Below are 26,933 nucleotides of genomic sequence, written 5' to 3'. Positions count from 1 at the left end.
GACTAGTACTTCTTTTGCAATTCTTGTCATAATTAATGCTTGCTTAGTGGCTTACAGTTGCCTTTTGATTTTCCACTTGTTTTGGTCCTGTGACATTGCCATTGATGATGTATTCAGTTTTAACAGGGAACTGTGATTCCAAACACAGCAAAGACATTCAGTAGAATATCACTTTCTTAGTTCTTTTTGTGGGGCTGTGGACAGAACCTAGCCTCATGAATGCTAGGCAAATGCTATTACTGAGCCATGTGCCTCCCCAGCCCCACTTTCCTACTTTTTCAAATAACCACTGCTTAGTTATGGGCTTCTGTGTGAGAGCAGAGTGTGTTGTATATGCGCAGAGAGGCAGGGGGTGGGGGGCAGGACATGCAGCTTGCTGAGTGGCTAAGGATCTGGTATCTCCACCCTGGCTTTGGACTGAGCTCCTAACATCTGCTTAGGAGTAGAAATGGAACTCTACAATAACTTTTCCTCTACCAACCAGTTACAGTGCTCCTCAGTTTCATTCTTGGACTTGGGCAAATGTCCCTAGTGTAGTGTACCCAGTCTGGCCATCACCTGTATGCTGGGTCCCATTGGGCACGTACTCCCTGACAAGACTGTATTTCTGGCCCTCTCATCAGTGCCACATCTGCTGATGCGAAGCCGCTAAATGGAGCTCCCCACTTTGTCCCGACGCCGCCTTGTTCATTTGCACATTGTCTGCACACATTGTTTGTGTGCAGCTGGCCACATTATTCATATAAGCCCATCTGGTAAAGCAAAAATACGCTGGGACTATGTTGATAAGCTGTTTATTCCCAGCATCCTTGACTGGTGAGGTGTGGAGAAGGAATGAAAAGCAGCCTGAAGAGACCGCGCTGGAGAGAGGTGCACACCCTGACTCTACAGACCCCAGCCTTTCTATAGCACCAGGAAGAGCTGTCACACACTGTCCTGATAGCCACACTCCCCTGGCCCAGTTAACCTTTGTAATTGCGTAGTGTTGAAGAAGATGAAGGAGAAGCTAACAAGTCAGGGAAAAGACAAAAGTAGGGGATAGTCACCTCTCACAACTAGTCTGAGTGTATTAAATTGTCAGCTGGCCTCTGGTCAGCTGATATCATGACCTCAAGGCTGTTTCTCCTGTCTGGTTACCTACCTATTTTGACACCTTTGGAACATAGTCCACCATCATGGTGCATGTTTCTTCCTGTTCTGCTTCTATTCTGACTGGTGCACAATGACCCTGTGTGGACCATCAGGGCCTTCCTTACCTGCCTCCATCCTGCCACCACCCCATGTAACCCAAGTGTTCATCTCTGTTCAGAGGTAGGGAGAATGAGTGCTTCAGAGGATGTAGGAAACACTGAGATTCAGTCCAGGATCAGTGATGGGATGTGAGGGTTCTGTTTTCTAGTGTTTGTGCTGGCTCCACTCTTCCTGTCTGTCTGCCATGGTATCCGTGTGGGCAACCCATCAACTGCTTGGCAAAGACCAGAGTCCTGACTGATACCACAGATGTGTGCCAACTGCTTGCAGTCTGCTAAGCTTCTCCAGGTGTTACCAAGGAGGGTGGCACCACGGCAGAGGCAGGATTCCTAGGGCTTCTTGGTACAGGTACTCTGGGATCCCCTATAAGGTTTTCAGGCAGATGAAACCAAGCAGCTGGCCAAAGTGATACTTTTCAGGACTCACTCTAGTGTCTTGTAGCTTCCCAACTTCCTAACCAGGCAGCTAATGCCTTATGAAGACTAAGTTAGTCTTCTGACTACAGACTAGACCGAAGGATGATGGCTTAATTATCTTAGCTCTTTCCTGGCCTCTAAGTGGGTTGCCATGGCTACATGTGACCAAACAGTATTCCTGGGGTTTGTGGCTATGACTACACTATGTGTGTGCATTTATTTATTTATTTATTTATGGTCTTTTGGGATAGGCTGTTCCTATAGCCCCAGCTGGCCTGAAACTCTCTATGTAGATAGATCAAGATGGCCTTGATCTCACAGAGATCTGCTTGCTTCTGTTTCCCAAGTGCTGGGATTAAAGGCATACACCACCATGCCCAACATATGACAACCCTTTAGGCAGAGATGTTCTTCCTTGGAGACATGCCCTCACCCATTCTGAGGAATATGTTACTACCTCCCTGGTCTCTCTGTGGCCATCTTGTTTTGCTTCTTGGAAACTTCTACCCTCAGATGACCTGCAACTTACACAATGCAGGGAAGGGGGTCTTGCTTGTTCCAAGGCAAAGGCCACCACAGGTAGTTCAAGATTGGGGCTTTAACATTTTTGGGCCCATTGCCCCTCTGTCCTCTGAGGTGGATTTGGAACTGCATACTTGATACATTCATTTCCTCTTAAACCTTCAGCATCTTAAGTAAGTTCTTTTGTTATCATAACATGTAGTACAGGGGCAACCTTCAGGCCTGTGGCAGCATCTTTCTTAATTATGTGGATCTTGGCTACTGGGCACTGAAGACCCTCCCACGGACTCTGAGTAATCTTTCTCTCATTTTGAACCACGCATTTAAGAAAGGCACATGTGTTCTGGGGAGGAGAGTCCAAACTGGCACCTTGAACTGTGTCAGTGCGTAGGATTGGCTAATGAATGGATCTCCTGTCTCGTTCTTGGTTTCTGTGTTGCTGACTGGTTTTTTGGCAGCTGTGATGGGCTAAGCACCGTCCTCAACCTTGTGGGGAAAGATGAGAGGCTGTGAGTGCATGGATGCCTGGCACTCCAGCCAGCATCATGGAGACCTTGGCTGGTAGAGCTACTCAGCTTGGAGCACTGGACCTTCCATTTATGAATTTACATTTGCGTCCATTTCTGTTTCCTTTTTTTCTGTTTCCAAAACAAACTTAACTCACAGAATTAATTCAGTCTGACAGCTTGTGCTTCCCAGCAGCCCTCCAGGTCCAAACCCAAGTCACCTGCTCTTGTTCATCCAGATCCTGAATTCTCTGTTTATTTCTTTAACCTTTCTTGCAATAAAATTCAACCAGTGTCTGAAGGATCTTGTAACATTTCCTTATTGATGTTTTTGTTGCTTTGTCTTTGCCTCGAAGCCTGTTAAAACATATGACATGCTTCTCTCTTGAAATCCCTGATGTCACTGGAAGCTTCTGGGTGTGACTTTATGTGTACCTTTTATTATTTCAGTTTCCTGTGGTTACCTAACAAATCTTCATAAACGCAGACTGAAAACCACAAATGTTCACACCCTCAGTCTCTGTGGTCAGAAATCTATACATGGTTTGGCAAGGTATTGGTAGGAGTCGGGGGCACAACTGAGGACTGGTGAGACTCCTCATCTGAGGCCTGGAGAGGAGGCACTTCTCTGCATAGCAGGGTGTGGTAGGTCCCCGACCTGTAACCAGTCACCAGGGCAACAGCCATACTGACTGCTGCCTGGAGGTCTGCTCAGCTTCAGAGCGCCCCCCGCCCCCCGAGATCCTGGAAGGGCTTCCTGGCTGATCTTTACTAAGCCTTCAGAGTCAGCTCCAGTGCACTAGCTAGAGTCTCATAGAGTGCAACTTCACTAGAAAAATGTTGAACATGTCCTTGGAAAAGTGTTGAGAAAATGATTACAAAAGAATAATCTTAGCGGCTGGGGCTGGAGAGATGGCTCAGCGGTTAAGAACACTGGTTGTTCTTGCATAAGTCCTGGGTTCACATCCCAGCGCCCACGTGGCAGCTAACACCTGTCTGTAACTCCAGTTCCAGGGGTTCCAACAGCCTCTTCTATCCTCTGAGGGCATTGCATGACACAGGTGCACTTACCTACATGCAGGCAATACACTCATACATACAAAATAAAAATAACAAATAAAATATTAAAAAGGAATAGTCCTAGTTGGAAACTTCAGTTTCATACATACAATTTGGCAAAATCTGAAAGAAGCATACCAAAATTTTAGCAATGATTATTTCTAGGCAGTGAGATACTGGGTATGTTTATTTATTTTGGTTTACTTTTATTTATTTTCTTACTTTTCCATAATTAACATAAATTGCTTTTACAATAAGAAAAAATATAAGCACATGTCACAGTAATTGTAACATACTGTACTAATTTTTTTGACGTTAGCACAAAGATCAACAAAATCCTTCCTTCCCTTCAAAACTCTCTCTCTGTCTCTCTCTCTCTCTCTCTCAAATGATGCTGAGGATCTCTCTCTCTTTCTCTCTCATACAATGCTGAGGGTCTCTCTTTCTCTTTCTCTCTCATACAATGCTGAGGGTCTCTCTCTTTCTCTCTCATACAATGCTGAGGGTTGCATAAAATTCTCAGGGCTCTGTGCATTTTATGCAAGCATCCTACCAACTGGACCACATCGCAGCCCTTTCTTCCTGCATTTCTTGTTCCATGGTCATATCTACAGCTCCATTGTTTTAATATGACCCTGCACAGGGTAGAAAGAGGTGGAAGCTGTGCCCTTCACAGAGGAGTCTGGAGCTTGGAGGAAGAAATGGAGGATCACATCTGTAGAAACTGCCATTGCCAGGTAACTTGAGAGAAGACACCATGCCCAGAATGCCAAGACCCAAGACACAAAAGCAGACATATCCAGGAGACCAGAGGCCCTGGCATAAGGAGACACTGGCCAGGTGTAGGAGCACCTGAAGGATGGTGGTATTGGGTCAGAAACCCACTGTGGCATGGGGCTTTTCATTTGTATGGAGAAAACTGGGCTGCTGTGGCATAGGACAGGGATGTGATGTCACACACACACACACACACACACACACACACACACACACACGAGCCCCACAAGAAAGTATAGAGCTCAGTCACTCCAGGGTCCATGGGTCAGTGGATGACGTAGCACACTGGGTACATAGTCCTTTCAGAAGAAAGGACTTGGGAAACATATTCTTTCCTCCCCTCTCCTTTTAAAAAAGTAGTAGTATTCCCCCTGTGCCAAAAATCTAGAGTTTATGGTTCTGGAAATAATCATGATCTGTAAGGTCTGTGTTTTGTCAAACATGCTGTGTCCTGCCTTCATGAAAACTATTAGAAACTTTGCATTTGATGAAAGGTTTAAAAGAGTCATTTCTAAATGGAAGACATTAAATTTGAATAATATGTAGAAACATATTTTTGCTCTCAAATGGTGGATGGGATTTGTAATTATGGTCTTTTAGATTTGATGAAATACTGTTCATTCTGTTAAAAGGAGGAAATCACAGTGGCCTTTGAGGCTTCAGCAGTTCCTGGGAGAAGGGGCGAGCAAAGTGGGGCTCTGTGGTAGTGGGCCCTTGTCCACTGGCCATTGTGTGGATGTAGGGGCTTCAGGGTCAGTGTTGCGAGGAAGACAGAGATTTTTTTCTTTAGCCTAGTGAGCTATATCCAGACATTCCTAATGTGAGTCTTCTTGAGCTGGAAGACTAACCTGGCCATCTCCCAGAAAACCCTGCTGGAGACACACGACTCCTTTTCCCCCTCTGCCTTGTCATTTGCCTTACATTCATGCCTACTTAGGGATTGTATACAAGTTTGCTAAGAAATAAGTTCTCTCTCTCTCTCTCTCTCATTTGACAAAATGTGGATTTCTTGCAAAATGTCTGGAAAGATCACTAAGACAAGGAAAAGTCCATCAACCCACTTCAGGGTAGTTTGGTTCTGTTCTGTTTTTTACTTCCTTCTTGAATATTTTTAAACTAATTTGGGGGAAACCATTTCATTTTGTCTCTTAGACTACTTACTTTGTGGCACTTCCTTCCGGTGCCCATTGAACTGACTGCAAAAAGTGTGGCTCTGCTGTCAGGTTTACTCTGTGTGTAGAAGTGTTATTTAGAGGCAGGTATTGGTTCTGTATGACATGGGAAGGTCTGGTAGCCAAGGCTTCAAGGTCACTAGTGCCACTCATCAGAGATACTAGGCTATTCACCAGCCTCACACTCAGCACCATAGGCTAACCAATTTCTCTAACTTCCTGTTCCCATTAGCTTCTACATGTGGAGGGTGGCACTGTTTAAGAGTTTTTTTTTGTAAATATTTTAAATTGAATTTTTGTATATTTTATACAGAACATCATAAACAAATTTAATCATTGTTATACCCCCTTCCTCATTGGCACCCTCCCATAGTCCCCCATCCCACTGGAATTCATACATTATGTCATTTGTGTTAAGGTCTATTGTGTCAATTTAGTGTCCCCAGACATCCCTCAGTGTAAGTTCATCCACTGGGGTCTAGGCAGCCTATCTATAGTTTCTCCCTTTAAGAAGAATAGTTCTTCCTCACCCAGCAGTAATCAGTTGCCGATAATTCTTTGACTAAAATTGGAACTTGTTGCCCATTTCCACAGTTCCGCGCTGGGGCTTTGTTTGCTTGAGTTTGCATAGGTCGTGCGCATGCTGACACCATTGCTGTAGGTTCATATGAGCAAGGTCCCAGGAGCTTGTAGGACTCTATTTCCATATAGTCATGCGCCTCCTCCCTGGCTCTTACAATCTTTCTGCCCCCTCTTCCACAGTGGTCCCTGTAGTTCTTACTATGTGCAAAATATGGATCCTTATATTTATAGACAAATATCTCAGTCACTGCTCATCAAAGAAACTTCTTTTGAAACAGATGGAAACTATTACAAAGTTCTACAACTGGTCACATACAGTCTATGAATTTCCCAAGACTAAGCAGCACATCGCCAATGCAGCCTAAGGCTTATGGAACATAGAACAAGTGGTAAAGAGGACACTAATGCATCTCTCAATTCTCTTTAAAGAAGCTCCCTCATGCAACAGGGAGCCAGGAACACAAAAGGTCACGAATGGCCAATGCATGGAGAATAAGAGCCTGCAGAGTGTGGGTCCTTAGACAGGGCTCCTATATTAAATTCCACCCACTTTTAAAAAAGTTTTAAGTGATTATGTATGTCTTCCTGTTCCAGTTTGTCATTGAAAAAGATAAGAAGTTAACAGGTAAAGTTAAGCTGTAGAGAAGCTGGAGGCCAAAATGCACTGTGTATTTGTAGAATGGCAGCCAGTCTACCCCTGATCAGGGCCCTCCACTCACCTGAGGTCAGAGGATAAAAGGCCTCAAGGCTCACCTGCTCCAGGAGAACAGCCTGCAGAGCCAACCTGAGTAAGCTGGTCTGCCAGGCTCCATGACCACACAATAACACTGCAAAACCCTACCAGCCTGGCAATCTCTTATCTCAAAACATCTGTTCTAGTTAAAAATAGCTGTTCTGGTTCACTGGTAGGAATGTTAATTTGAGCCCCCGAGTTAATACAGATATCAACATTGATGGCTGCCAGATGTGAAGGAGAAGCCCCAAGCTGTTTTGTTCTTGGGCGATGCTCTCATTGTTCCCAGTTCCACTGGCTTCTGGGGTCACTGGGCAAAAGTCTTGAGGAGACAGAAAACCGACGCTTTATTAGGTTAAAGAATATGTTGATGGAGGTGCCTGTCGTGCAGCAGGTAAATTATGTGTGCATAAAGACTAAGTTGGACTGGCCCAGACCAATCTGCTAATGAGAAAAAAAAAAGAGAGTTGCATCTTCCTTATCCCCCAGGGCCCAGGACATCTACCCACTAAATGCCAGGTGGACAAGAGGAGGCTCTGAACCTCCTGGCATCCTGAACTGAGAACTTAGAGCTCAGTTCGTTTGGAAGAAGCCTCATGTGCCTCACTTTCCACTGTGGGTTTTCTTTGAAGGACACTGAAAATGATAAGGTTGAATCCTCTCTGGGTATTTACATCCCTGGAAAACAGGGGTGTTGAGAGTTGCATTCCAGAATGGACTGCAGACACAGTGATATGGAGAAATCTCCTCAGACTTGGTACAAAGGCTAGGCCTGGCAGGGCCGTGTGAGCTTCAGTCCTGCCCTCTGTGATGTCTGGGTAGTGCAGGCCCCCGCTGGAGCGCACCCTGTCCAGGTTACCTCCACACAGAATTGCAGAACAAACCTACAGGACCTGTAAGAGTTGGAACACTGTATCCACGGTCAGTATGAGGAATGAAGGTCCCAGAACTTTCAGACCACACTGTACACAGAGTGGATATTGCTCTGTCAAGTATCTGATTTCTTCTGAGAAAATTCTGGATGCTATTGTGTCTCCTTCAGGTTCAGAGAATCTGGCAACCATGTAGATGCACTGCCCCTCTCAAAGGTCAGAGGGCACTCCAGGCCTCCAGGTGGCCCTGCATCCATGACCTGAGGCACACAAGGGGAAGTCAGTCCAATAGGGCATGTTGTGGCTTTCCAATGCAGAGTACAACTGTAATGCCTGAGCTCCTAAGGGCTTCCTGTACCCCGAGGTCCTTCAAGCAGGTCCCTCCCCAGCCTCCAGAGTCTACCAAGTACCTTTCTCACTGTCATCCTTCATTGGCTTCTACTGACCACTGAAGCTGAAATGCACCCCCAGTGTTTCACCTGTAGTGTCCACTGTGGCAGCCAGCCATGGGCTATGAGGTCCTAAAGATGAGGCAGGCTGATCTGCTTATCCTGTCATTAGCCTTGTGCCTGCCAGAGAGCACACATGCAACACATCGTAGTAGATAAATCCATCTATTTACATGTGCCCTGCTGGGGCCTCACCTTCAGCACAGTGACAGCAGTGGCCCTTACCCTAGGAACACCGGGGAGGTTGCCTCAGAGAGAAGCCCTCCATAGAGTTCACATTGGAGTTTGGGGGACACCGTGATCAGTGCACATAAGATGTGACAAAGTAAAAGAAAGTCAAAGCTAGAAAAACACCATGATTATAAAAACTCAGCAGCTAAAGCTGAGAACTCAGTAAACAAGATGAAGGTAGGAAAGTAGAAGGTTCTAGAGCAGACTCCGAATATAGTGCACAGAGATCAGAGGAGCCAGACAGGAAGCATAAGAGACTACAGTGGGATTTCAGTGAGAAAGAGGTGTGCAGAGGAGCAGAGGCGCTGAGCAAGGACGCTGGAGAAACGTCCAGATTAGCACAAGTCAGCATGCCTGACTCCAGAGCCTCTACCCAGACAGCCAGAGTGAGCATGAGAAAATCAGCTAGTATAAAAGGATACTCCAGAGCTCCTAAGCACACGCAGAAAATATTATAAAAATTCTAAGTTTTAATTTTGCAAAATTAATCACGATAAAATCAGAAAGTTTCAGGTGTGTCCAATTTTTTTTCTTTTTGTCTTTTTGAGACAGGGCCTCCCTGTTGCCCCAGCTGTCCTGGAACTCACTTTGTAGACCATGCTGGCCTAGAACTCACAAAGATCCGCCTGCCTCTGCTTCCCAAGTGCTGGGATTAAAGGCATGCACCACCACTCCCGGCCGTGTCCAATTTTTAAAAAAATATTTTTTATTATTTTCATATTGTGTATGAGTGTTATGTCTGCATGTAGGTAAGTGCACCTGGGTTGTGCAATGCCAGTGAACAGAAGAGGCTGTCAGATCCCTTGGAACTGGAGTTATGGACAGTTGTTAGCTGCCATGTAGGTGCTGGGATTTGAACCTGGGTCTTCTGCAAGAACAGTCAGTATTCTTAACTGCTGAGCCATCTCTCCAGCCCCCAAGTGTGTCCAATCTTAACACTGTGATACGTCTGTCACCCACCTACAAAGTTCATGCTTAAGAACTATACAATCTAGTCATCATTAAATAAATCAAATCACACACAAAATATCTCATAGTATTTAAGTAAGTTTATGATTGGGGAGCATATTCATAGCTCTCCTGGGGCACGTAGCTATGGGCCACAGGTTGGACACATCTGTGTCTTAAAAGAAATAAATTAACACAGAGCTCTCTACAGAGACCAGTACACCCAAACACCTATCAGGGGGAATTCAGAGAAACATTCCAAATCTAATTATCCCAGTGCAACCTAAATGACTTTGGTATATCAGGTACTGTTGTGTCCTGTGACGACTTCAGGGGGAAGGGGTTGTTTTGCTCTCTGTTTCACCTCCGACACCACTGTGTATAATGTCTTCTTGAGACCACAGTTCCTAAAGGCCACAACTGTTTTCATAGGAACACTTGGATATTATTTTTTCCCGCTGTGTGAATATTTTCACAGAAACAGAAGCAGGCAGAAACCAACCAGCTGGAAAGGAGTGGGTGGAACCGCTGGTCCTGGGGACTTATGGAGGCAGTAGCTCCAACTGTACCCAGGGCTGCTGACCACAGTCCAAAGTCAGCCTCACGGTGCTCAATTGTTTTTTGTTAACTTCATTCCAGGATGTCCCTGATGAAGCAGTGTTATTTTTATTATATCAGAAAGCCTGGGTACACATGGAAAATAGAGTGATGTTTGGGACACACACAGGAACCCTCAGTTGCACACAGAAGTTAAATGGTCATGTGAGGGGGAAGCATTTGTGTGTTTCTAGTTGGAGCCAAATCCTTTGCCTTTCCCATGAACCTGGGCCTGCCTGTGGGAAGGACTCACGGGGAAATGCCACAGGTCCATGCTGGTTTTGGAGGCTCTCGTCACAAGACTAAAGAGAGGAAACAAGTCAAGTCAAGGGAAACATCAAGTAGTGTTAGATACCAATAGCGAAATGCAAAACATCAAACAAAAACCAGGGTTTTGGAGACACTATTCCCACTGCTGTGAGATTGAAGCTTCTCACTTGAGAGATTGATAAAAGTGTTAATAATTTCATGTTTTGATATTTTAAAATTAAATGTGTTGTTAATACTTGGAAAATCACCACAGTTTAGAGGAAAAAAGACTTTTTTCATATGACTAAAAAACAAAGTTTTTTCATATGACTGAAATGGCATTGCCTAATACTGCAGGAGCACAGATCACCGAAAGGGCAATTGGGGGGCTGGAGAGGTGGCTCAGCGGTTAAGAGCACTGACTGTTCTTGCAGAGGACCCGGGTTAGATTCTCAGCACCCACATGGCAGCTATGAACCATCCTTAACTCCAGTTCCAGGGGAATCCGAAGCCCTCTTCTGACCTCCATGGCATTGCACTCACATATATACAGGCAATACACTCATATACATAAAAAATAAAAATAATAAATAAAATATTAAAAAATAGAAAGGGCAGTTGGGCCAGGGGCTTGTTTCATGCTGACAGGAAAGATGGGCAACAATGTGGCCTGACCTGCACACAGCAAATACATTCTCGGAAGGACTGCCTGATCAATGCTTGCTCGTTTAGTTACATTTCTAAAAACTGTGGTATTTATTTTAATGTTTAATGGGTTTCTTGTTTTTTCATTTTAAATGACTTAAATATTAAAAAAATTCAGTTTCAATTTCTAACATAGTAGCTGACAGTATGCTCCATACAAACAAAATCTCTTTGGAGCCTCAATCAGTTTTGGAACACAAAGTTAAGAGCCGTCAAATGGCATGTGATCTGTGTAGAGTCTGACTCAATGAAGAGCTTCAGCTTTCTTAAACACCGGAGAGAAACCCAATAACCCTGGTTAACTACTATTTATTCCATTAGAGCAATGAGACAAAGGAAAGTAAAATGAAGGACTAACACGTGGGAAGGAAAGGGTAAGACTCTATTGCAGATGAAGTGATCATATAACTGACAAACCCACTATAATCAGTGAATAGACACAATAAAGTAAAAGTCTGCAAAATCGTTTCATAGTATACAATCACATCCGTGTGTACGAAAAGATGGTTAAAAGAACTGGGAAGAGGAGTTAGAGAGATGGCTCAGTGGTTATGAACACTAAGAACACTGACTGCTCTTGAAGAGGACCCGGGTTTGATTCCCAGCTTCCACATGGTGGCTTACAACCATCCTTAACTCCAGTTCCAGGGGACCTGACCTCCTCTTTTGACCTCCGTGGGCACTGTATGACATGGGTGCATTTACACACATGCAGACAATATACCCATCCCATAAAATGAAAATAATAAATACGATATGAAAAAAAAGAATTGAAAAGATTCCGCTTCAGACAGAAAAAAAGGTAGTCACCGTTTCAGAAATATTCAGTCCACTGAAACACTGGATAGGCTTAAGGACAGAGTGGATGAAATGGGAGGAAGGACAGGAAAGATAGTAGGGGCGAGTATGAGCAAGGTAAAAGGGGTGTAGGGGTGAAAACGTTACAGTAAAACAATTTTGTACATTAAGAAGATAATAATAATATGTTCAAATTTCAAAAGAAATGGAAAAGGCCTGCTACCATGATTTTTCTGTGGACACTGAGAAGAGAGGCAGGTTTTAAGGACATAAAGGACATAAGGACATGAAGGACATAGAGGTAGATCTTAAGGACAGAGTGGAGCAGTCCAGTTGAGGAACCAAGAGAAATCTCCACCGTGCCACATGCGTGAAACACTGAAAGACAGGGCCCAACGTAGCCATGCAGGGTTCACACAGCAGGATGGTTGAGAGGTGAGGGAGGTAAAGAAGGGAAGAGGGAGAGAGGAAAACCTGATGACATCAGGGAAAGAAAGCGGAGAAAGTCTTCTCAAAGGTCAATAATGCCATGTACTGAGAGCGCAGAGGTGAGTGCTCATGGTTTCCTTGGAGGCTTAACTTGGCGAAAAAGAGTGAAACAGAATGCCAGAGCTAGACAGAGCCTGTTGGGTAATTTTTAACAAAAGCACTTTTTAAGACTTCTTTGCGTGATTCTTGTTTCTCTTAATTCTCATAATCTTGGTCCTGACCTTACGGCCATACTCTTTGGTACCACAGTCTGAATAACCAGCCAAAAGAGAAAAGTCATACACCGTACAAAAAAATGACACAAATACGTAGAATTTTTTGCACGTGAAGGCTTGGATCTTGATATTTTGTGTTACACTTCTCTCCCCTTCCTAAGGTTCATGTTTTTCACAGAGGGGAGACTCTTGATTATTTTACTTTTTTCATTAAAGGGTCTTTCATTGAATGCCAATCAGAACACAACCACTTAGTTCCAATAATGAACTGTCCCTCTGCGAGAACATCTCTGTATAGGCAACAGACCTTCGGCACGTGGACTCTGATGACTGGAAATAGACACTTCTACTTTACACCAGGAGTTGAACAGTGAAAACCTGCAGCAAGGAGGCCCCTGTCTCAATTAGGCTGTGCTCCTGAGGGGTAGGAGTGGGGCAGCATCCCTGGTGGTGAGGGCTCCTGTAGACAGGACACACACATCCTGGAGACTCAGCTGTGGCCTTTGCAAACTTTCTTTTTGCCTACACACTAAAAAATAAATGACCACAAGGAAACAAAGTGTTCCAGGTTTCTGGGAACTTGCTCATATGAACTTTTAGCAATGGTGACAGCATGCACAAGACCGAACCCAGAAAAAAAAAAGCCCAGCATAGAACTGGGGAAGTAGGTAAGAAGCCCCAGCCTTAGCTGAGGAGCTATTGGTAGCTGATCCCTGCTGGGTGAGGGAGAGCTGGTCTTTTTTAAGGGAGTGACTCTAGATAGGCTGACCAGGCACCAGTGGATGAACTCACAGTGAGGGACATCTGGGGACACAAATGTGACTTGATAGACCTTAACATATATGACAGAATGCATGAAATCCAGTGGGGGGTTATATGGGGAGTATAAATAGAGGAGGGGGTATAAATATGATTAAGATGTATTGTATGAAATGAACAAAAATTCAATAAAAACATATACCAAAAAAATCAACATTCTTCTAGGGATATGGACTGGTGGAAAGAATGTGTCACGAAGAGAGATGGCAGGTATGTGTGCACCTTGCCACAGAGTCCCATTTCCCAGATTCTTACAATGAGAAGGCCTTCTGGAGAGCTGGTGTGTGATTGAGGAGATTCCTCAGAATTGTCTCAGAACTGTCTCAACTTCATCATCAACAATCTGAAGAAGGAGGTCACCAGACTCCTGATGGTGTGTCAACTGGGCTGGCACTCAAGGACTGTGGACCAATGAACTCACAAGATATAAATGCTTCAGGAAACAGAATTATTAAACTGAAATTATAAGGAACCTGGAGAAAAAGAAAACAGAGACCCTTAAAAATAAAAATCACTCTTCAGTGTAGATATGGAATTGGTCATTTATCTTAAAAACTTGATCATTACATAAAGGTTCAAGCATTCATTTTTATAGAGGACAGCAAACAAAAATGTTAGTTGCTCAGTGCATCTTCCATTATGACCCAGAGGGAATCAAAATGTAGTTGGCTGTGTTTTCTGAAAGTTGGACTGATCCAATGAGGCACCAGATACTAGGGAGGATGGTTGTAGTGCTGAGTTTCTACAAGTGGACAGACCTTCTAGGGCTCACCTAGCCTTCAGCTGATCAAAATAGCAGGGCAGGCTGTCCTTGGCCAAGGTACCTGGGCGATGAGGCAGTACAAGGCTAAGTCTGGGACTGCTTCAGGCTCCATAAGTGTGAAGAAAACACCATTTTATTCTCCAAGTTTCTTGGTTTGGAGATTACCATCTTAAACTCAGCAGTTATGAACCAGGACTCCAGAGCCAAATGGCTGGGGTCCCATCCCTGTCCTTCAGCTGTGATGATTGATGGTCATCAACTATTATCACCTCTCCAGCATGAGGCCAGACCCATCTACACTGCAGATCACCAGACAGAGTCACTCTAGAACACATATGCCCATGCCTGGGATATGGTAAACACTATGTAAATGTTCTAGTCAGGAGTATGTGGAGTCACATCTGTCACATCTGCTTGCTAGGCCTTCTTTGCTTCCTGGCTAAGCATGTCCCCCAACAGGTACACCAGATTCCAGGCTGCAATGTTGAAACATGGATATACCAATCACATGTCTGCTGATGTGATGAGGCCACGTGCCTCATGAACTGGTAGCCCCATCCAGATGTACATACCACATTTATCAAGAAAGAGATTCTCACTTAACTCAGAGTTTTTAGTGACATACACACAGAGGTATTACCAAAGAGGAAGGTTCCCATCATGAGGGAAGAGGAACAGAGCAGAATAAGCAGGAGAAATGAACCCCTGGTGGACTATTTGGATCCTGCCATCTCATGACAATCGTTCTTCCCCCGCAAATGAAGCCCAACTGTCACTAAGAATTATAGCCAGCCAGGAGCATCGCTGAAGTGCCACCTGGTCCCTGAAACGTCCCTGGGCAATCTAGAGTCACTAGGGCACTAGAAATCTCTTGGTTTCTGAATATGGACTATAGAAAGAATGTCTATAGTTAAAACGAGAGGGGGAATTGGGGAAACGGCACTCACCTCCCACAGGTGGCCATGAGCCACATGCCCATTTGTGTTGCATCATGATTAATTTGAATTTAATGAAGATGCAGTGTCCCCCACACAAGATCAGCACCTTTGTCTCTTCCTGGTGTTTCTCTCAAATTTGGGCTCCCGCAGCATATGTAAACCAGTGAAAGAAACAGCAATGCCAGCCAATAGGACAACTAAAATTTTTAGCAACATTTGCTTTCAAAGTTAAAGAAGATTTTAAAGAGCATTTCATCATTTCAGAGTAAAGAATAATGTTGCCTGCAAACAAAAACTCAATTTGCTTTGGCTCTGCATAAATCTCACAAAGCTAATTTGAGTCTTTTCATGAGAGGGACTCTTATAGTGTCAGCAACAATACTTAACTGTTAATATGGCACTAAACAGCTATGAGCAAAACACCATGCTTCAGGACTATCAGAAATGTCGCTTCCAATCTTAATTTATTTGGATTAGCATTACGTAAGGCACTGGCAGCAGCCTGATCTCTAATGAATTGTTTCGTCTTAATGGCCACCCTCCCATGGCTGAGGATGATGCATCAAACTTCATGTGCTCAGCAGGGACAGAGGCTGAGTGTCCTCAGTTCACTGACCACCCAGCCACCAAGGTCAAGGCATTATTTGCCCTTTGAGTCACTCGTTGTGGCCATGGCCACCAGGCCTCCAGGATGCTGAAGTCTGCGCTCAATCTAAGACCGAAATGAAATCTGTGTTCCTTTCTGCTTCATTCTGTTCTGAATTTTGCCTTTATTAGATCTTTGGTTGCCTGTACAACATTGGAAAAGGTCACTTTCTATTCCTTTTACTGTCCAAATAAAAAACAAGCTAGAAATAAGTTGGCAGGGAAATACATTGTGATACATTTATAATGTTAGGAAATAAGATAAACCTTGGGTTGTATTTGAATCATTAAATAAAAACTGAACATTGGTGGGCACATGTGAGATGACCAAGTAGCACTAACTCAGAAGTTATCCTAGAACACTGTCACAGGACCAGCTCTGGTGAAGTTAGCTATTTTACCTTTGTGCCCAGTCACAGACTAAAATTAAAGATCACTTTGTGTATAGTCTTAACATAGTCTTTAAGTCCTTGATAACATGAAGATCCTTTTATATAGGAAAACATATGTTCAAGAGAAAAGGAAGACACCTGAAGCTGTTGAGCTGTGTGAGGGTTTCATTGACAATGTCACATCCACGAGAGAGGCATCACTGCCACTACTGAGCTTCATGCAAGAAAATTAACTGAAAAACCTCAAGGGAGGCTGGGAGCAACCTCACTGCCATCAGCGTTTCCGTGGCGTGGATTCTAAACCTCAAGGCATCCTGCTCTTCAAGAAGCATCTCTACCTTAAGAGAAAACAAAAAAGCCTTTGAATGCTTAGCATGGAGTGTGACCCTCTCACCTCTGTCATGGAATCTGGAACCAGTAACTAGTCTTTCTCAGCTCCCAGTTTCATCTCCCAACTGACTCTCTCTCAGAGATCCTGCCTTGGATCCTCACTTTCTCTCAGGCAAAAAGACCTGTGGAGGCATACTGTACTGCCAGAGTCACAGTAAAGTGTGCTGGGCTGCTCGACAGTTCTGTTATCATCTACGGGACCTTGGCTGGGTTTGTTTCCTCTGCCAATTAAAGAATTACAAGGCAGGAAAAATCTCAGGCACAGTAAGTAATGAACTGTATTAAAGTAAAGAAACTCACACATACACACACAAACAAGAGAGAAAAGCTCTCCAAAAGCAGAGAGGGGACTCAGAAATGGAAAAAGCCCAAGCCTGTAGGAGGGCTTGAACGTTTTAAGTGTTTTTGCTGGTATGGGGGCAGGTCTCTCTCCCCTAATTTTGGATTGGTCAACTTAAACAAAGAAGAGAAAGTCCATAGGTCAGTGCTCCAAGCTGCCAGATCCAGCCTTGATTTTATCTAAACTGGTCTGGAACCATCAGCCAGAAAACGGGCCCAGCTAGAAGGAGAAAAGGCCTGTAAGGTCTTCATCTCAGACCAAGAAGAAGCAGGGTTGTACAGTCTGAATTACTCCTCAGTGACCTTGTTTGTGTATCTGGTATTTAATCCCTTACAGTTCCAAGTGTACTCTGGCCACACAGTGCATCTCTGTTGGTACCAGAGAGAATGGGATGTGTAATGAAGGACAAGTGGACTTACAGTCCTAGTGTGGCTTTTGGCAGGATTCTGGGGTTCTAATGAAGACTCAGGGTTATGAACTGTTGCAGTGCCTAGATGGCCAGCTTAAGCTAAATATTTTCTTTCCTTTTCTATAAAGTACATTTTAATCAGATCACACTGGCCAACCATTCTCCCTGCAATGCCATTAGGTGGAGTGGTGCTTACATTCCCAAAGCCTGGGACAACTTCCTACAGCTTGGGAGGACCCTGCATCCTGGCCCAGCAATCATGTATGCAGTGAAAAATGCCATGTCAGTACCCATGGGGCTTGCAGGTAAACCACATCTGGCCCTTCACATCTCCCAACCACACCCTGAGCTGCTGTAGACTGGCCTTCTGATTCTGTTCCTCCAATCAACCAGGGCCGGAGGCCATTTCTAGGACTAAGACAGATTCCTCCATAAACCTTTAAAGATTAGTTTTATTGTTTATTTTTTCATTTTATTTGGTGTCTTTATATATTACTCTCAGAAATTTTAAAGAGCACAGCAAATAGAATTATGCAGAAGCTCAGAAGACAGGGAAATCAGGTTTCCCAGAAGCCTAGAGAATTAATTGAATTTAGCTATTTACCAGTTAAATGCTGAAGGTCTTGGTGATTAGGAAGATGAACGACGTTGTCAAAGCTTCTGGTAACCGTGAGGCAGTAGGAAGATCAGGCTGTGAACCCCACAGGAGCCAGCTGACAGCCCCCCACAATCAGCAGCAATTCAGGAAGGACCAGAAATCCCACCAGGGGTGTCAAAACCTACTACTGCCCTTACCTGGGCTCAACCTGCAGGTGAGGTCCCCAGGGTGTCTGGGAGACCAAGGAAGGGCACCTCATGTGTACTCAACCTTCATCCCACTTCCCCACCCTTTCCTTCTAGAACATTTCCTGCTTCCTTTGTGTTACATGTTATACCAAATCTCCAGTAAAGCTGCCTTCTGTACCTTTTCTAGGATTCTGCATTCCTCGCCTTTCCTTCTAGAACATTTCCTGCTTCCTTTGTGTTACATGTTATACCAAACCTCCAGTAAAGCTGCCTTCTGTACCTTTTCTAGGATTCTGCATTCCTCATAGACATCCAGCCCTGCAGGCCCAGTACTCTGTCCTGTGCTTCCCCACACCAAGGCACAAAGGCCCTTGTAGGGCAGTGCCCTGATAGGCCTAGCCCCAGAGCTCCACCATGGCACTCCTTTCATCTCAGCATGTGAATGATCATTCAAAGCAGGATCGAGATCAGAGCATCAGATCATATCGATGCCCCTTCTTCCTATCCCTCTCCAGCCCCTTGCAGGCTGGACACTGCACCTTCTGCTTATCAGGTGCTGCAGTGCAGGTTGATCTATTCCAGCCATGCTGTTCATCTTGCCACCAGCACACAGCCTGTGCCCTCGGGGGTTGGCTGAGATGTTTCTTCCATCTAAGGTCCTCATTCAAGGTGTCATTTCAATCAGAGAGATGTCTGTGGTTGTCCTGCAGAATGGAAGGGTCTTGAATTAGCCTTTAATCCATTGCCTGTTTTTTGTCTGGTATGGTGATGCTCACTGTGTACTACCATGGACATCTTCTCCCACATGCCTGTTCCCAGTTTCCATAGCCCATGAAAGCTTTGTTCAGAGAAAAAGATGGTGAAGGTCATGACCACCTTGGATTTCTCAGTGCACACAATGAGATGTCTGTGGTTGTCCTGCAGAATGGAAGGGTCTTGAATTCGCCTTTAATCCATTGCCTGTTTTTTGTCTGATATGGTGATGCTCACTGTGTACTACCATGGACATCTCCCACATGCCTGTTCCCAGTTTCCATAGCCCATGAAAGCTTTGTTCAGAGAAAAAGATGGTGAAGGTCATGACCACCTTGGATTTCTCAGTGCACACAATGAGTATTTAACCAGAAGTGTTAGACAGAAAGTCACAGAATGGAGAGGAAGAATGGGATAATGAGAGACGAAAACGAGAGTTTCTTTCCCAGGCGTGAGCCCCCACAGAGGCACAGGCAGAAGGAAAGGATTCACGTGCAGCTAGTCAGAAATGAGGCCCACCCAGGGACTTCTGGTGTGGTTGTGGCATGATGAGAGCTCCCAGAATGCTTTCTCTTATGTGAAGCTCCTTAACTGACGCTATGGAATAAACAGCACAGATTCTGTTCCCAGTTTCCATCAAATGGATCCCCAGAAACAGGACATGTTTATCTAAAGGCTATTTTGTCCAATGGACTGATTTTGTTGGTGTTAAAACAAAAGCTGCCAAGTAGCCAACACCCCATTACGGTGTCCCCTGGCCCCAGGTGACACTGATACCTGGGAACACCGAGCATAAGGGGAGAGGAGGGCTTGCCAGTAGCAGTCACACCGATGTGCAGGATGCAGTGACATATGAGTGGCTTGCATTCCTTGTTAGTACTCCCCAGGGCACCAGGACCACGATGTGGAAGGCACTGTGTTGGTAAAATATGTATATTGGCTTTCAGATTGCCCATATGGGTGCATAAAAAGGCTAACCATACAAGAGTTGAGCAAGACACATGAATATTTGAAATATGTGTCTCTAGTCACAGGTTGTGTTCATGTCTGCTTGAGCTGTTTCAAAATCAACCACATTTATAGATGTGCTCAGTAAAATTAGATGGTTTTTAATATAGGTTTAATTCACACTGACTAGACTCTGCTGGGTGAAGACCCTGCAGTCTAGCTTGTGTGCTCTTCTCCCCGGGGCCTTCAAGACAAGGTGTATGAACACCACCTCTTCAGTGATGACCTTGCTTGAGTTTCCACCATCTTTATCTGACCCAGCTCCTACTGTGCTGATCATCCAAGCCCCGAGGGAAGCAGTCAGAGGCAGGGCAGGAGAGCATAGGCTTCTTCACAGAACCCCATTTAGAACAAAGCTAAATGGGGTTCCTGAGTCTCATTTTCTCCAGCAAAGGACTTAAAACAGGACACCAATAAAACAAAGTGGAGTCCCATTTCAACATCCATTGCCCACACATCATTCTGTAGGCAGCAAAACTGAGGCCCAGGAGAAGTAGCCCATTAGGGGAAGAGCCATAGGGAACACTGAGATCATGGGAAAGCTCTAAAGTACCATTGAAGCTGCCCACAATCTCGTAATTATGTCATCAAGACTTTAAAACACTCATGGGAGTACATCATGGTGTATATATCGTTCTGTTTCCAAGTGATATTTATCATCATCTCATTTCTGCTGTTGTGGTAGACACTGGAACCCCACTTTCCCTGATCTTGCAACAATGAAAGAATGTGTTCTTTTCAGCCCAGATGAGGGGAAGAGGACAGTGGACTACCATGTCCTTGTTGAGTCAGATGGGGGCTTCCACTCCTCCCAGGGAGCCATGTCACTAGAAGGTCTTATGAAAGCTCACAAAAAATAAGTGGTAAACACAAACACTTTCCTGCTGCATTTCCCTATGTGGCATCTTATGTTTTTTAAAAAATATTTTATTTATTATTTTTATTTTATGTGTATGTGTGTATTGCCTGCATGTAGTTAAGTGCACCCATGTCATGCAATGCCCGCGGAGGACAGAAGAGGCCATCGGATCCCCTGGAGCTGGAGTTACAGACAGGTGTTAGTTGCCATGTAGGTGCTGGAATTCAAACCCAGGTTTTCTGCAAGAACAACCAGTGTTCTTAACCACTGAGCCATCTCTCCAGCCCCAGCATCTTATGCTTTGAATTTTGTCCATTTTTATTAATTATGTATTATTGACTCTCATATACATAGTTTAAGCATGCTTGGAAATAAATGGCTGATTATTAGATAAAGCAAGTTCTGTTTTGTTTTTGGATGAGCACAGAGCAGGTAGACACTGCCGCTGTGATTGTTTGGATCATAGACTAAGAAAGCAGTGGCTTTGAACTTGAGTTTAAATTTCTGATCACAAGTCTTGTTACACCTGAGGATTCCCTGAAGGCTGAGAAAGTGACCTCCAAAGTCACAACAGAATAGAGACGTTGGAAAGAAACATTTGCCCAAAGTTCCACTGGGGACCGTGCTTCAGAAATGTGCGCGAGTCCTGACTGGACAGTGCTGCTCAGAGCTCAGTGATTGTTTCCAAGAGTCTCAGACTCAGCCAGACCTGACCATGCCCATAATGATAGTTTAAGAGAAGACACTTCGTGGCACAATATAAAAGGATGAAGATCAAGCCTCCAGAGCTGACACAGAATTACATGGAGTACTCAGCAGGCAAAGGGGTGGGGGGCATGAAGGTTGGAGCCTCCTCGTCTGCCTGTTACTCTCACAGACATTTTTAATTAAATATTAAAGAGGAACAGGTAAAAGCCTTTGAAAACCCTTCTTCAGAGGACTGGCTGTGTAAACATGTGTTTCCTACAGCCTAATTTATCCCTACAACATGATTCTGGAAGTCCTGATCAATCCAATTAAGCACGAAGCAGGAGCTCTCTTGTGCAAGATTCGTTCAACATTTCTTCCCTGCATTGCACATTCAATAAACATTTGCTAAATGAATGAACAACTAAAAATATGAGTAAGTGGTGCTATTTTAAACCCAATCACTGTAATGCAGCCCCACTGCCGCCTCCTCTGAGCCCCTGGGTTCTGGAATCTTCTCAAGAAGAGTCTGCTCCTAATTATATTTGGCAGCATAGGTTTGCTCCTCTGTGAAATTAGAACATAACTCTTCTCACAGGCTTGCTGGGAGGGACTCCAGCACTGGACTCTTATCATAGATCTGTCTTATAATGTGAGAAGGATGGTGTCAGAGGAACCCTGATCTCAAGATGAGTCCTGCCCAAGAGCCACCAAGACAATGACACACCAGGGGCTGTGTGCAGACCATACTCCACAGCTCCCGAGGAATGCCAGCTCCCAAGTCCTCAGATGCTGGGACTGAGCTGACCAACACTCTTCTGTGTCTTTGCAGCTGCTCCTTTGACACTGTGCATTTTGATGGTGCTTGATTTGATGACATGTAGTGAGTGATTCAACTCAAGAAATAAAACAGAGGCCAGGATGCCCAGCGAGACCCTGAGTCTGGAGGTGTCAGGGAGTCCTCTCAAATAACTTGTTAAAGGAGTTTATTGGTTATTAAAGTGCAAGCTGCATTGATGTACTAATTTGAAGCTCATATTTATATCATTAAATTGAGGCAATTGCTTAGAACAACTTAGATCAACAGAATGTTCTTAGTAACTACAGTGTGTTATCACATAAAATTGTTTCAGCTGTCGGCCTTAGAAAAATAGATGACTTGTAGTCACTTTCATTGTTGTGTTTAAATTCTGGGTAGACAGTGTTTTGGGGATTAATGCTCTGAAAATGTTCAGGTTTCACTGACCTCAGTCAGTATCTACCTTTACAATGTGTGTGTTTACAGATGGATTTATGCAGGATTTACAGCCAAGTAAAATATGGCTGGCTGCTCTTGGAGCCTCAATGCTGATATATGCAGTTATGTAGCAATTCCCTTTAACTGCTGGAAGCAATTAAAGGCCACAAATGTTTATCTCACTCTTATGGGCAGAAGGAATTCAGTAGTGAACAAAACAAAGTTTTAGCCATCTTTTATGGGGCCAGAGAGATGACTCAGCGGTTCAGAGCACTGACTGCTCTTGCAGAGGACCTAGACTCAATTCCCAGCACCCACATGGAGGCTAACAAGGGTCCATAACTCCAGTTTCAGAGTGATCTAATGTCGTCTTCTGGCCTCCATGGGCATTGCATGACCTGGGTGCACTTGTGTACTTGCAGGCAAGAGACGCATACACACAAAATTAAGAAAAAAAAAATATATATAAATTTGTTTATTTTTATTTTATGTGTGTTTTGTGTGCATGTATCAAAGTGTATCTGTATGAAGTGACCACATAGGCCAAAAGAGGGAACGAAGTCCTCCGGAACTGGAGCTATGGGTGATTGTTAACCACCATGTGGGTGTTTGGAACCAAACCTGGGTCCTCTGTAAGAGCAGTTAGTGTTCTAAACCACTGAACCATTCATTTCCCCATCAACATCTTGAAGTCCTCTAGGAGACAAATTTACCAACAATTGTGTACAGCACACTTGACTGTGACTGTACAAAATAAATAATTCACCACTTGAAGAGATCTAAAACTCAATGGAAAATACCATGGCATTTTTCAAAGAATAGAGAAAAAGAACCGTAAATTTCCCATGGGACTATAAAAGACACTGAATAGTCAAACCAATCTTGAGAAGAAAATACAGAGTTTAAGAAATTGTACTTTTTGATAAAAAATATATTACCTACCAATAATAATCAAAACAGTATGGTATGTCATAAATGCATATGTATAGACCACACTGGCCCATCAGATAGAGCCCAGAAACAAACCTGCACATATATAGTAAACTAATCCTTGACAAAGGTGCAGACACTGAGCACAGGGACAGTCAGTTCAACAACTGATTTTAGATTAGTTGTTTACCCACATGGCAGGAAAAACCAGAATCATGTCATTTTTTAGGCCACACACAAAAATCAACTCAAAATAGATCAAACCGTCAGATCAGAAACCATAAAAACCTAGGAAGAAAACAGAAATACATATTGGTTTTGGCAATAAGATGTGATGAAGACACTAAGAGAACAGCAGAAAAGCAAAATCGAGCAAGTAGGGGTATAACAAACGAGACCTTTCTGCACAGAAAAGGAAAACAATCAACAACACGAAAAGGCAGCTTACAGACTGCTACAGAATATTGTGTCCCAACAATCTATGGAAGAGCTAATACCTAAAATATATAAAGAACTCAGACAATTCAGCAACAACAACATTTGCCCTACTAGACAGCACAGTCTAGCAAAGAAACAGCCCAATGCTAGGAATGGACTCCTTCTCATGAAGCTGTTGGCCAGGGGTCCCATAGACCCTCAAACAATACTGGCCATTGCCCCTACTCTTGGTTACCCACAACAACTTGACAGTAAGACCCTATTGGTGGAGAAACTATATACCTGAGCTGTAGAACAACCAAGGAGAAATCAAGCTGGTGCTGCCTTCAAAGCTTCTTCTCTGCTGGCTAGCTTTCATTGGACTAGAAGGTGACATACATACCACTGGAAGAGGAAATTAATCATCGCTTCTACCCAGTGGTAAATCCTGTAAGCCACAACAACAACCGGCTTGGCAAGATGTGCCTACTGAGGCAATGGGGGCGCAAATATAATGGGAGTAACCGACCACTTTATAATTGGACAGGTCCATTTCTTAGGATGGAACCCATATCTAACATTGCTATCAGGCCTAGGAACCTGTGGCTAGACAGGTCATAGGCCATAGGGGAGAGCCTAATACCATTGTTCTGTTAAATAGCTATAGCGTTAAGTTGACTTCTAATGATCTTTTGTTATACCCATAGATTAATGCATCTCTCAGCTTTCACCAGAGAAGCTTCTTTTTGCAGCAGATTGTGATTAACACAGAGACCCACAACTGGTCAATGTGCAGAGAAGAAGAGGCCGCAGAGTGCTTATCCCTGAATAGGACACCTATATCAAACCTGTGTCTCCCAAAGCTCAGGGATCATTGAGGAAGAGGGAGCAGAAAGACTGTAGGAGCCAGAGGTGGTGAGTCACCATGGGGAAAGAATTTTCCAGACAGCTAGTCAGTTACTCATATGAATTTTCAGAAAAGGTGACAGCATGCGTAAGTCCCATGTAAGCTCAAGCCAGGCAAAATCCCAGTGTGGAAGTGGGGAGGTAGGCATGAAACACTAAGCCTACTTGGCCAGAGTGTTTCCTTTAAGCATGAAACTCTTGGTAGATTGGCCAGTCTCCAGATGGACCCACATTAAAGGGCATTTGGGGACACGAGTTTGACTCTATAGGCCTTTATATACATATAATAGAGTAAATGAAACTGGGCAAGGACTGGTTGTAAGGGGTACTGATGGGGAAGAGATCTAAGTTCAATAAAAATATGTTGTATGAAATCTGCCAAAATTCATTAAAAAAGCAGGCAAGGTAGCTGAATAGACAGTTTTTTTCAAAGCAGACATACCAAAGGCCATGATGTTCAACATCACTAATGACAAGGAAAGTACAAATGAAAACCATGGGCTAGGTATATTGCCTCACTCCACTGGGGTGGCTTTCATCAGAAAGAGAAGAGGTAAGTGTTGGTGAGGATGTGGAGAGATGGGAAGCCATGCACACTGTTGGTGGTAATAAAAATTGGTATAGCCATTATGGCAAACAGCACCAAAGGCACTCAAAACATTTAAACTTAGAAATGCCATTCAACCCAGCAATCCAGCCACTAGACGTGCATCCAAAGACGATGAATCCAGTATCTCAAAGAGACATCTGTACTCCATGTCAATGAAACACAGTAGCCAAGAAATGGGGACACTAAAGCGTCTACCCACTGATGAGCAGATACAGAAAATGTGATTGCCCATGCATGTTCGCAGAGAGGTATTGTCTAGCTCTAAGAGTGAAGAACTCTGTCATTTTTAATGACGTGGGTGGAACTAGAAGAAATTATGCTAAGTGAAAAGAGCCAGACACAGAAAGACACACATTGTGTAATTTAACTCATGCGTGGAATTAAAAGAAGTGGAATTTATGGAAACGGAGAGTACAAAGACGGTTATAAGGGCAGGTGCTGAGGAAGGGGGAAGAGGCTGGTCAAAGGGCACAGATACTCTGGTAAGGATGACCAAGTCCCAGAGACCAGCACGCAGCTTGATAACTAGAGTCAGTTACAACATGCTCTGTACTTGAAATTTACCAAGTCCCTCTTCTCTGTCCTCTCTACCAAAATGGTGAAAAGTTATTATTTATAACTAAAACTGAGAGCTTGCTATCAGCATATGTTGGAAGCTTGCAGAAAGTAAGTAGCTCTCATTCTTAAGAATGAGATTCATAATGCATTGTAGTTTTCAAACAAAATGTAGTAAAACTCCTTCACACAAAAAAGTAACATGTTCCAGGCTCAGAAAAGGAAAGAAAGCGATTAATCTGAAAAGAAACAGTCTGTATTAGAGCAGCCCTCATTGCCTTGAATAAAATGCAAATAAATACCAGATTGGATAACAAACAGGGAAATCCAGCCAAGAAAGAAAGAAAGGAAGGAAGGAAGGAAGAAGGAAAGAAAGGAGAAAAATAAAAGTTTAAAAATACAGACATTTTGTAAGCTTCAGTGTCCCACTGCATCCAAAGATACCTGTACTCAGACTTATGTGGGACAAGGAACTCCCAAGCCTCTCAGGGTGGGCCCAAGGTCTGTGCCACAATGAACCCACACGGTATCCTTTACACACAGGCACCCTGGGGCCACTGCTTCAAAGCTGTGGTCCCCAGCAGGCCCAGACTGAACCAGGAGACCCTTAGGATATTTTTCCCCAGGGACGCAATTTTATTTTAAAGTATAAAGATTCTCTCATATCAAATCATGTAAGATTAGGAGATTTGGTTTGGTTTTCTCAGATTTCAAGAAAATTGAAAACTTTCTGAATTTCTTTACTTCATTTTATAACTAAAATGAAATAGAGGGGTCATTGGTAGAGTACTTGCCTAGTATGCACATAGCCCTGAATTTGATTCCAAGCACCACATAAGCCAAGCACAGCAGAAAACTGTAATCCTAGCACAATGGAGGTAGACAGAGAAGGATCTGACGTTCAAGGTAATTTTCTGC

This window comes from Nannospalax galili, unplaced genomic scaffold (genome assembly GCF_000622305.1).
Source record: "Nannospalax galili isolate Female #2095 unplaced genomic scaffold, S.galili_v1.0 scaffold100, whole genome shotgun sequence".
NCBI lineage: Eukaryota > Metazoa > Chordata > Mammalia > Rodentia > Spalacidae > Nannospalax > Nannospalax galili.
The sequence above is the reverse complement of the archived record's forward strand: the minus strand, read 5'-3'. Positions refer to the sequence as shown.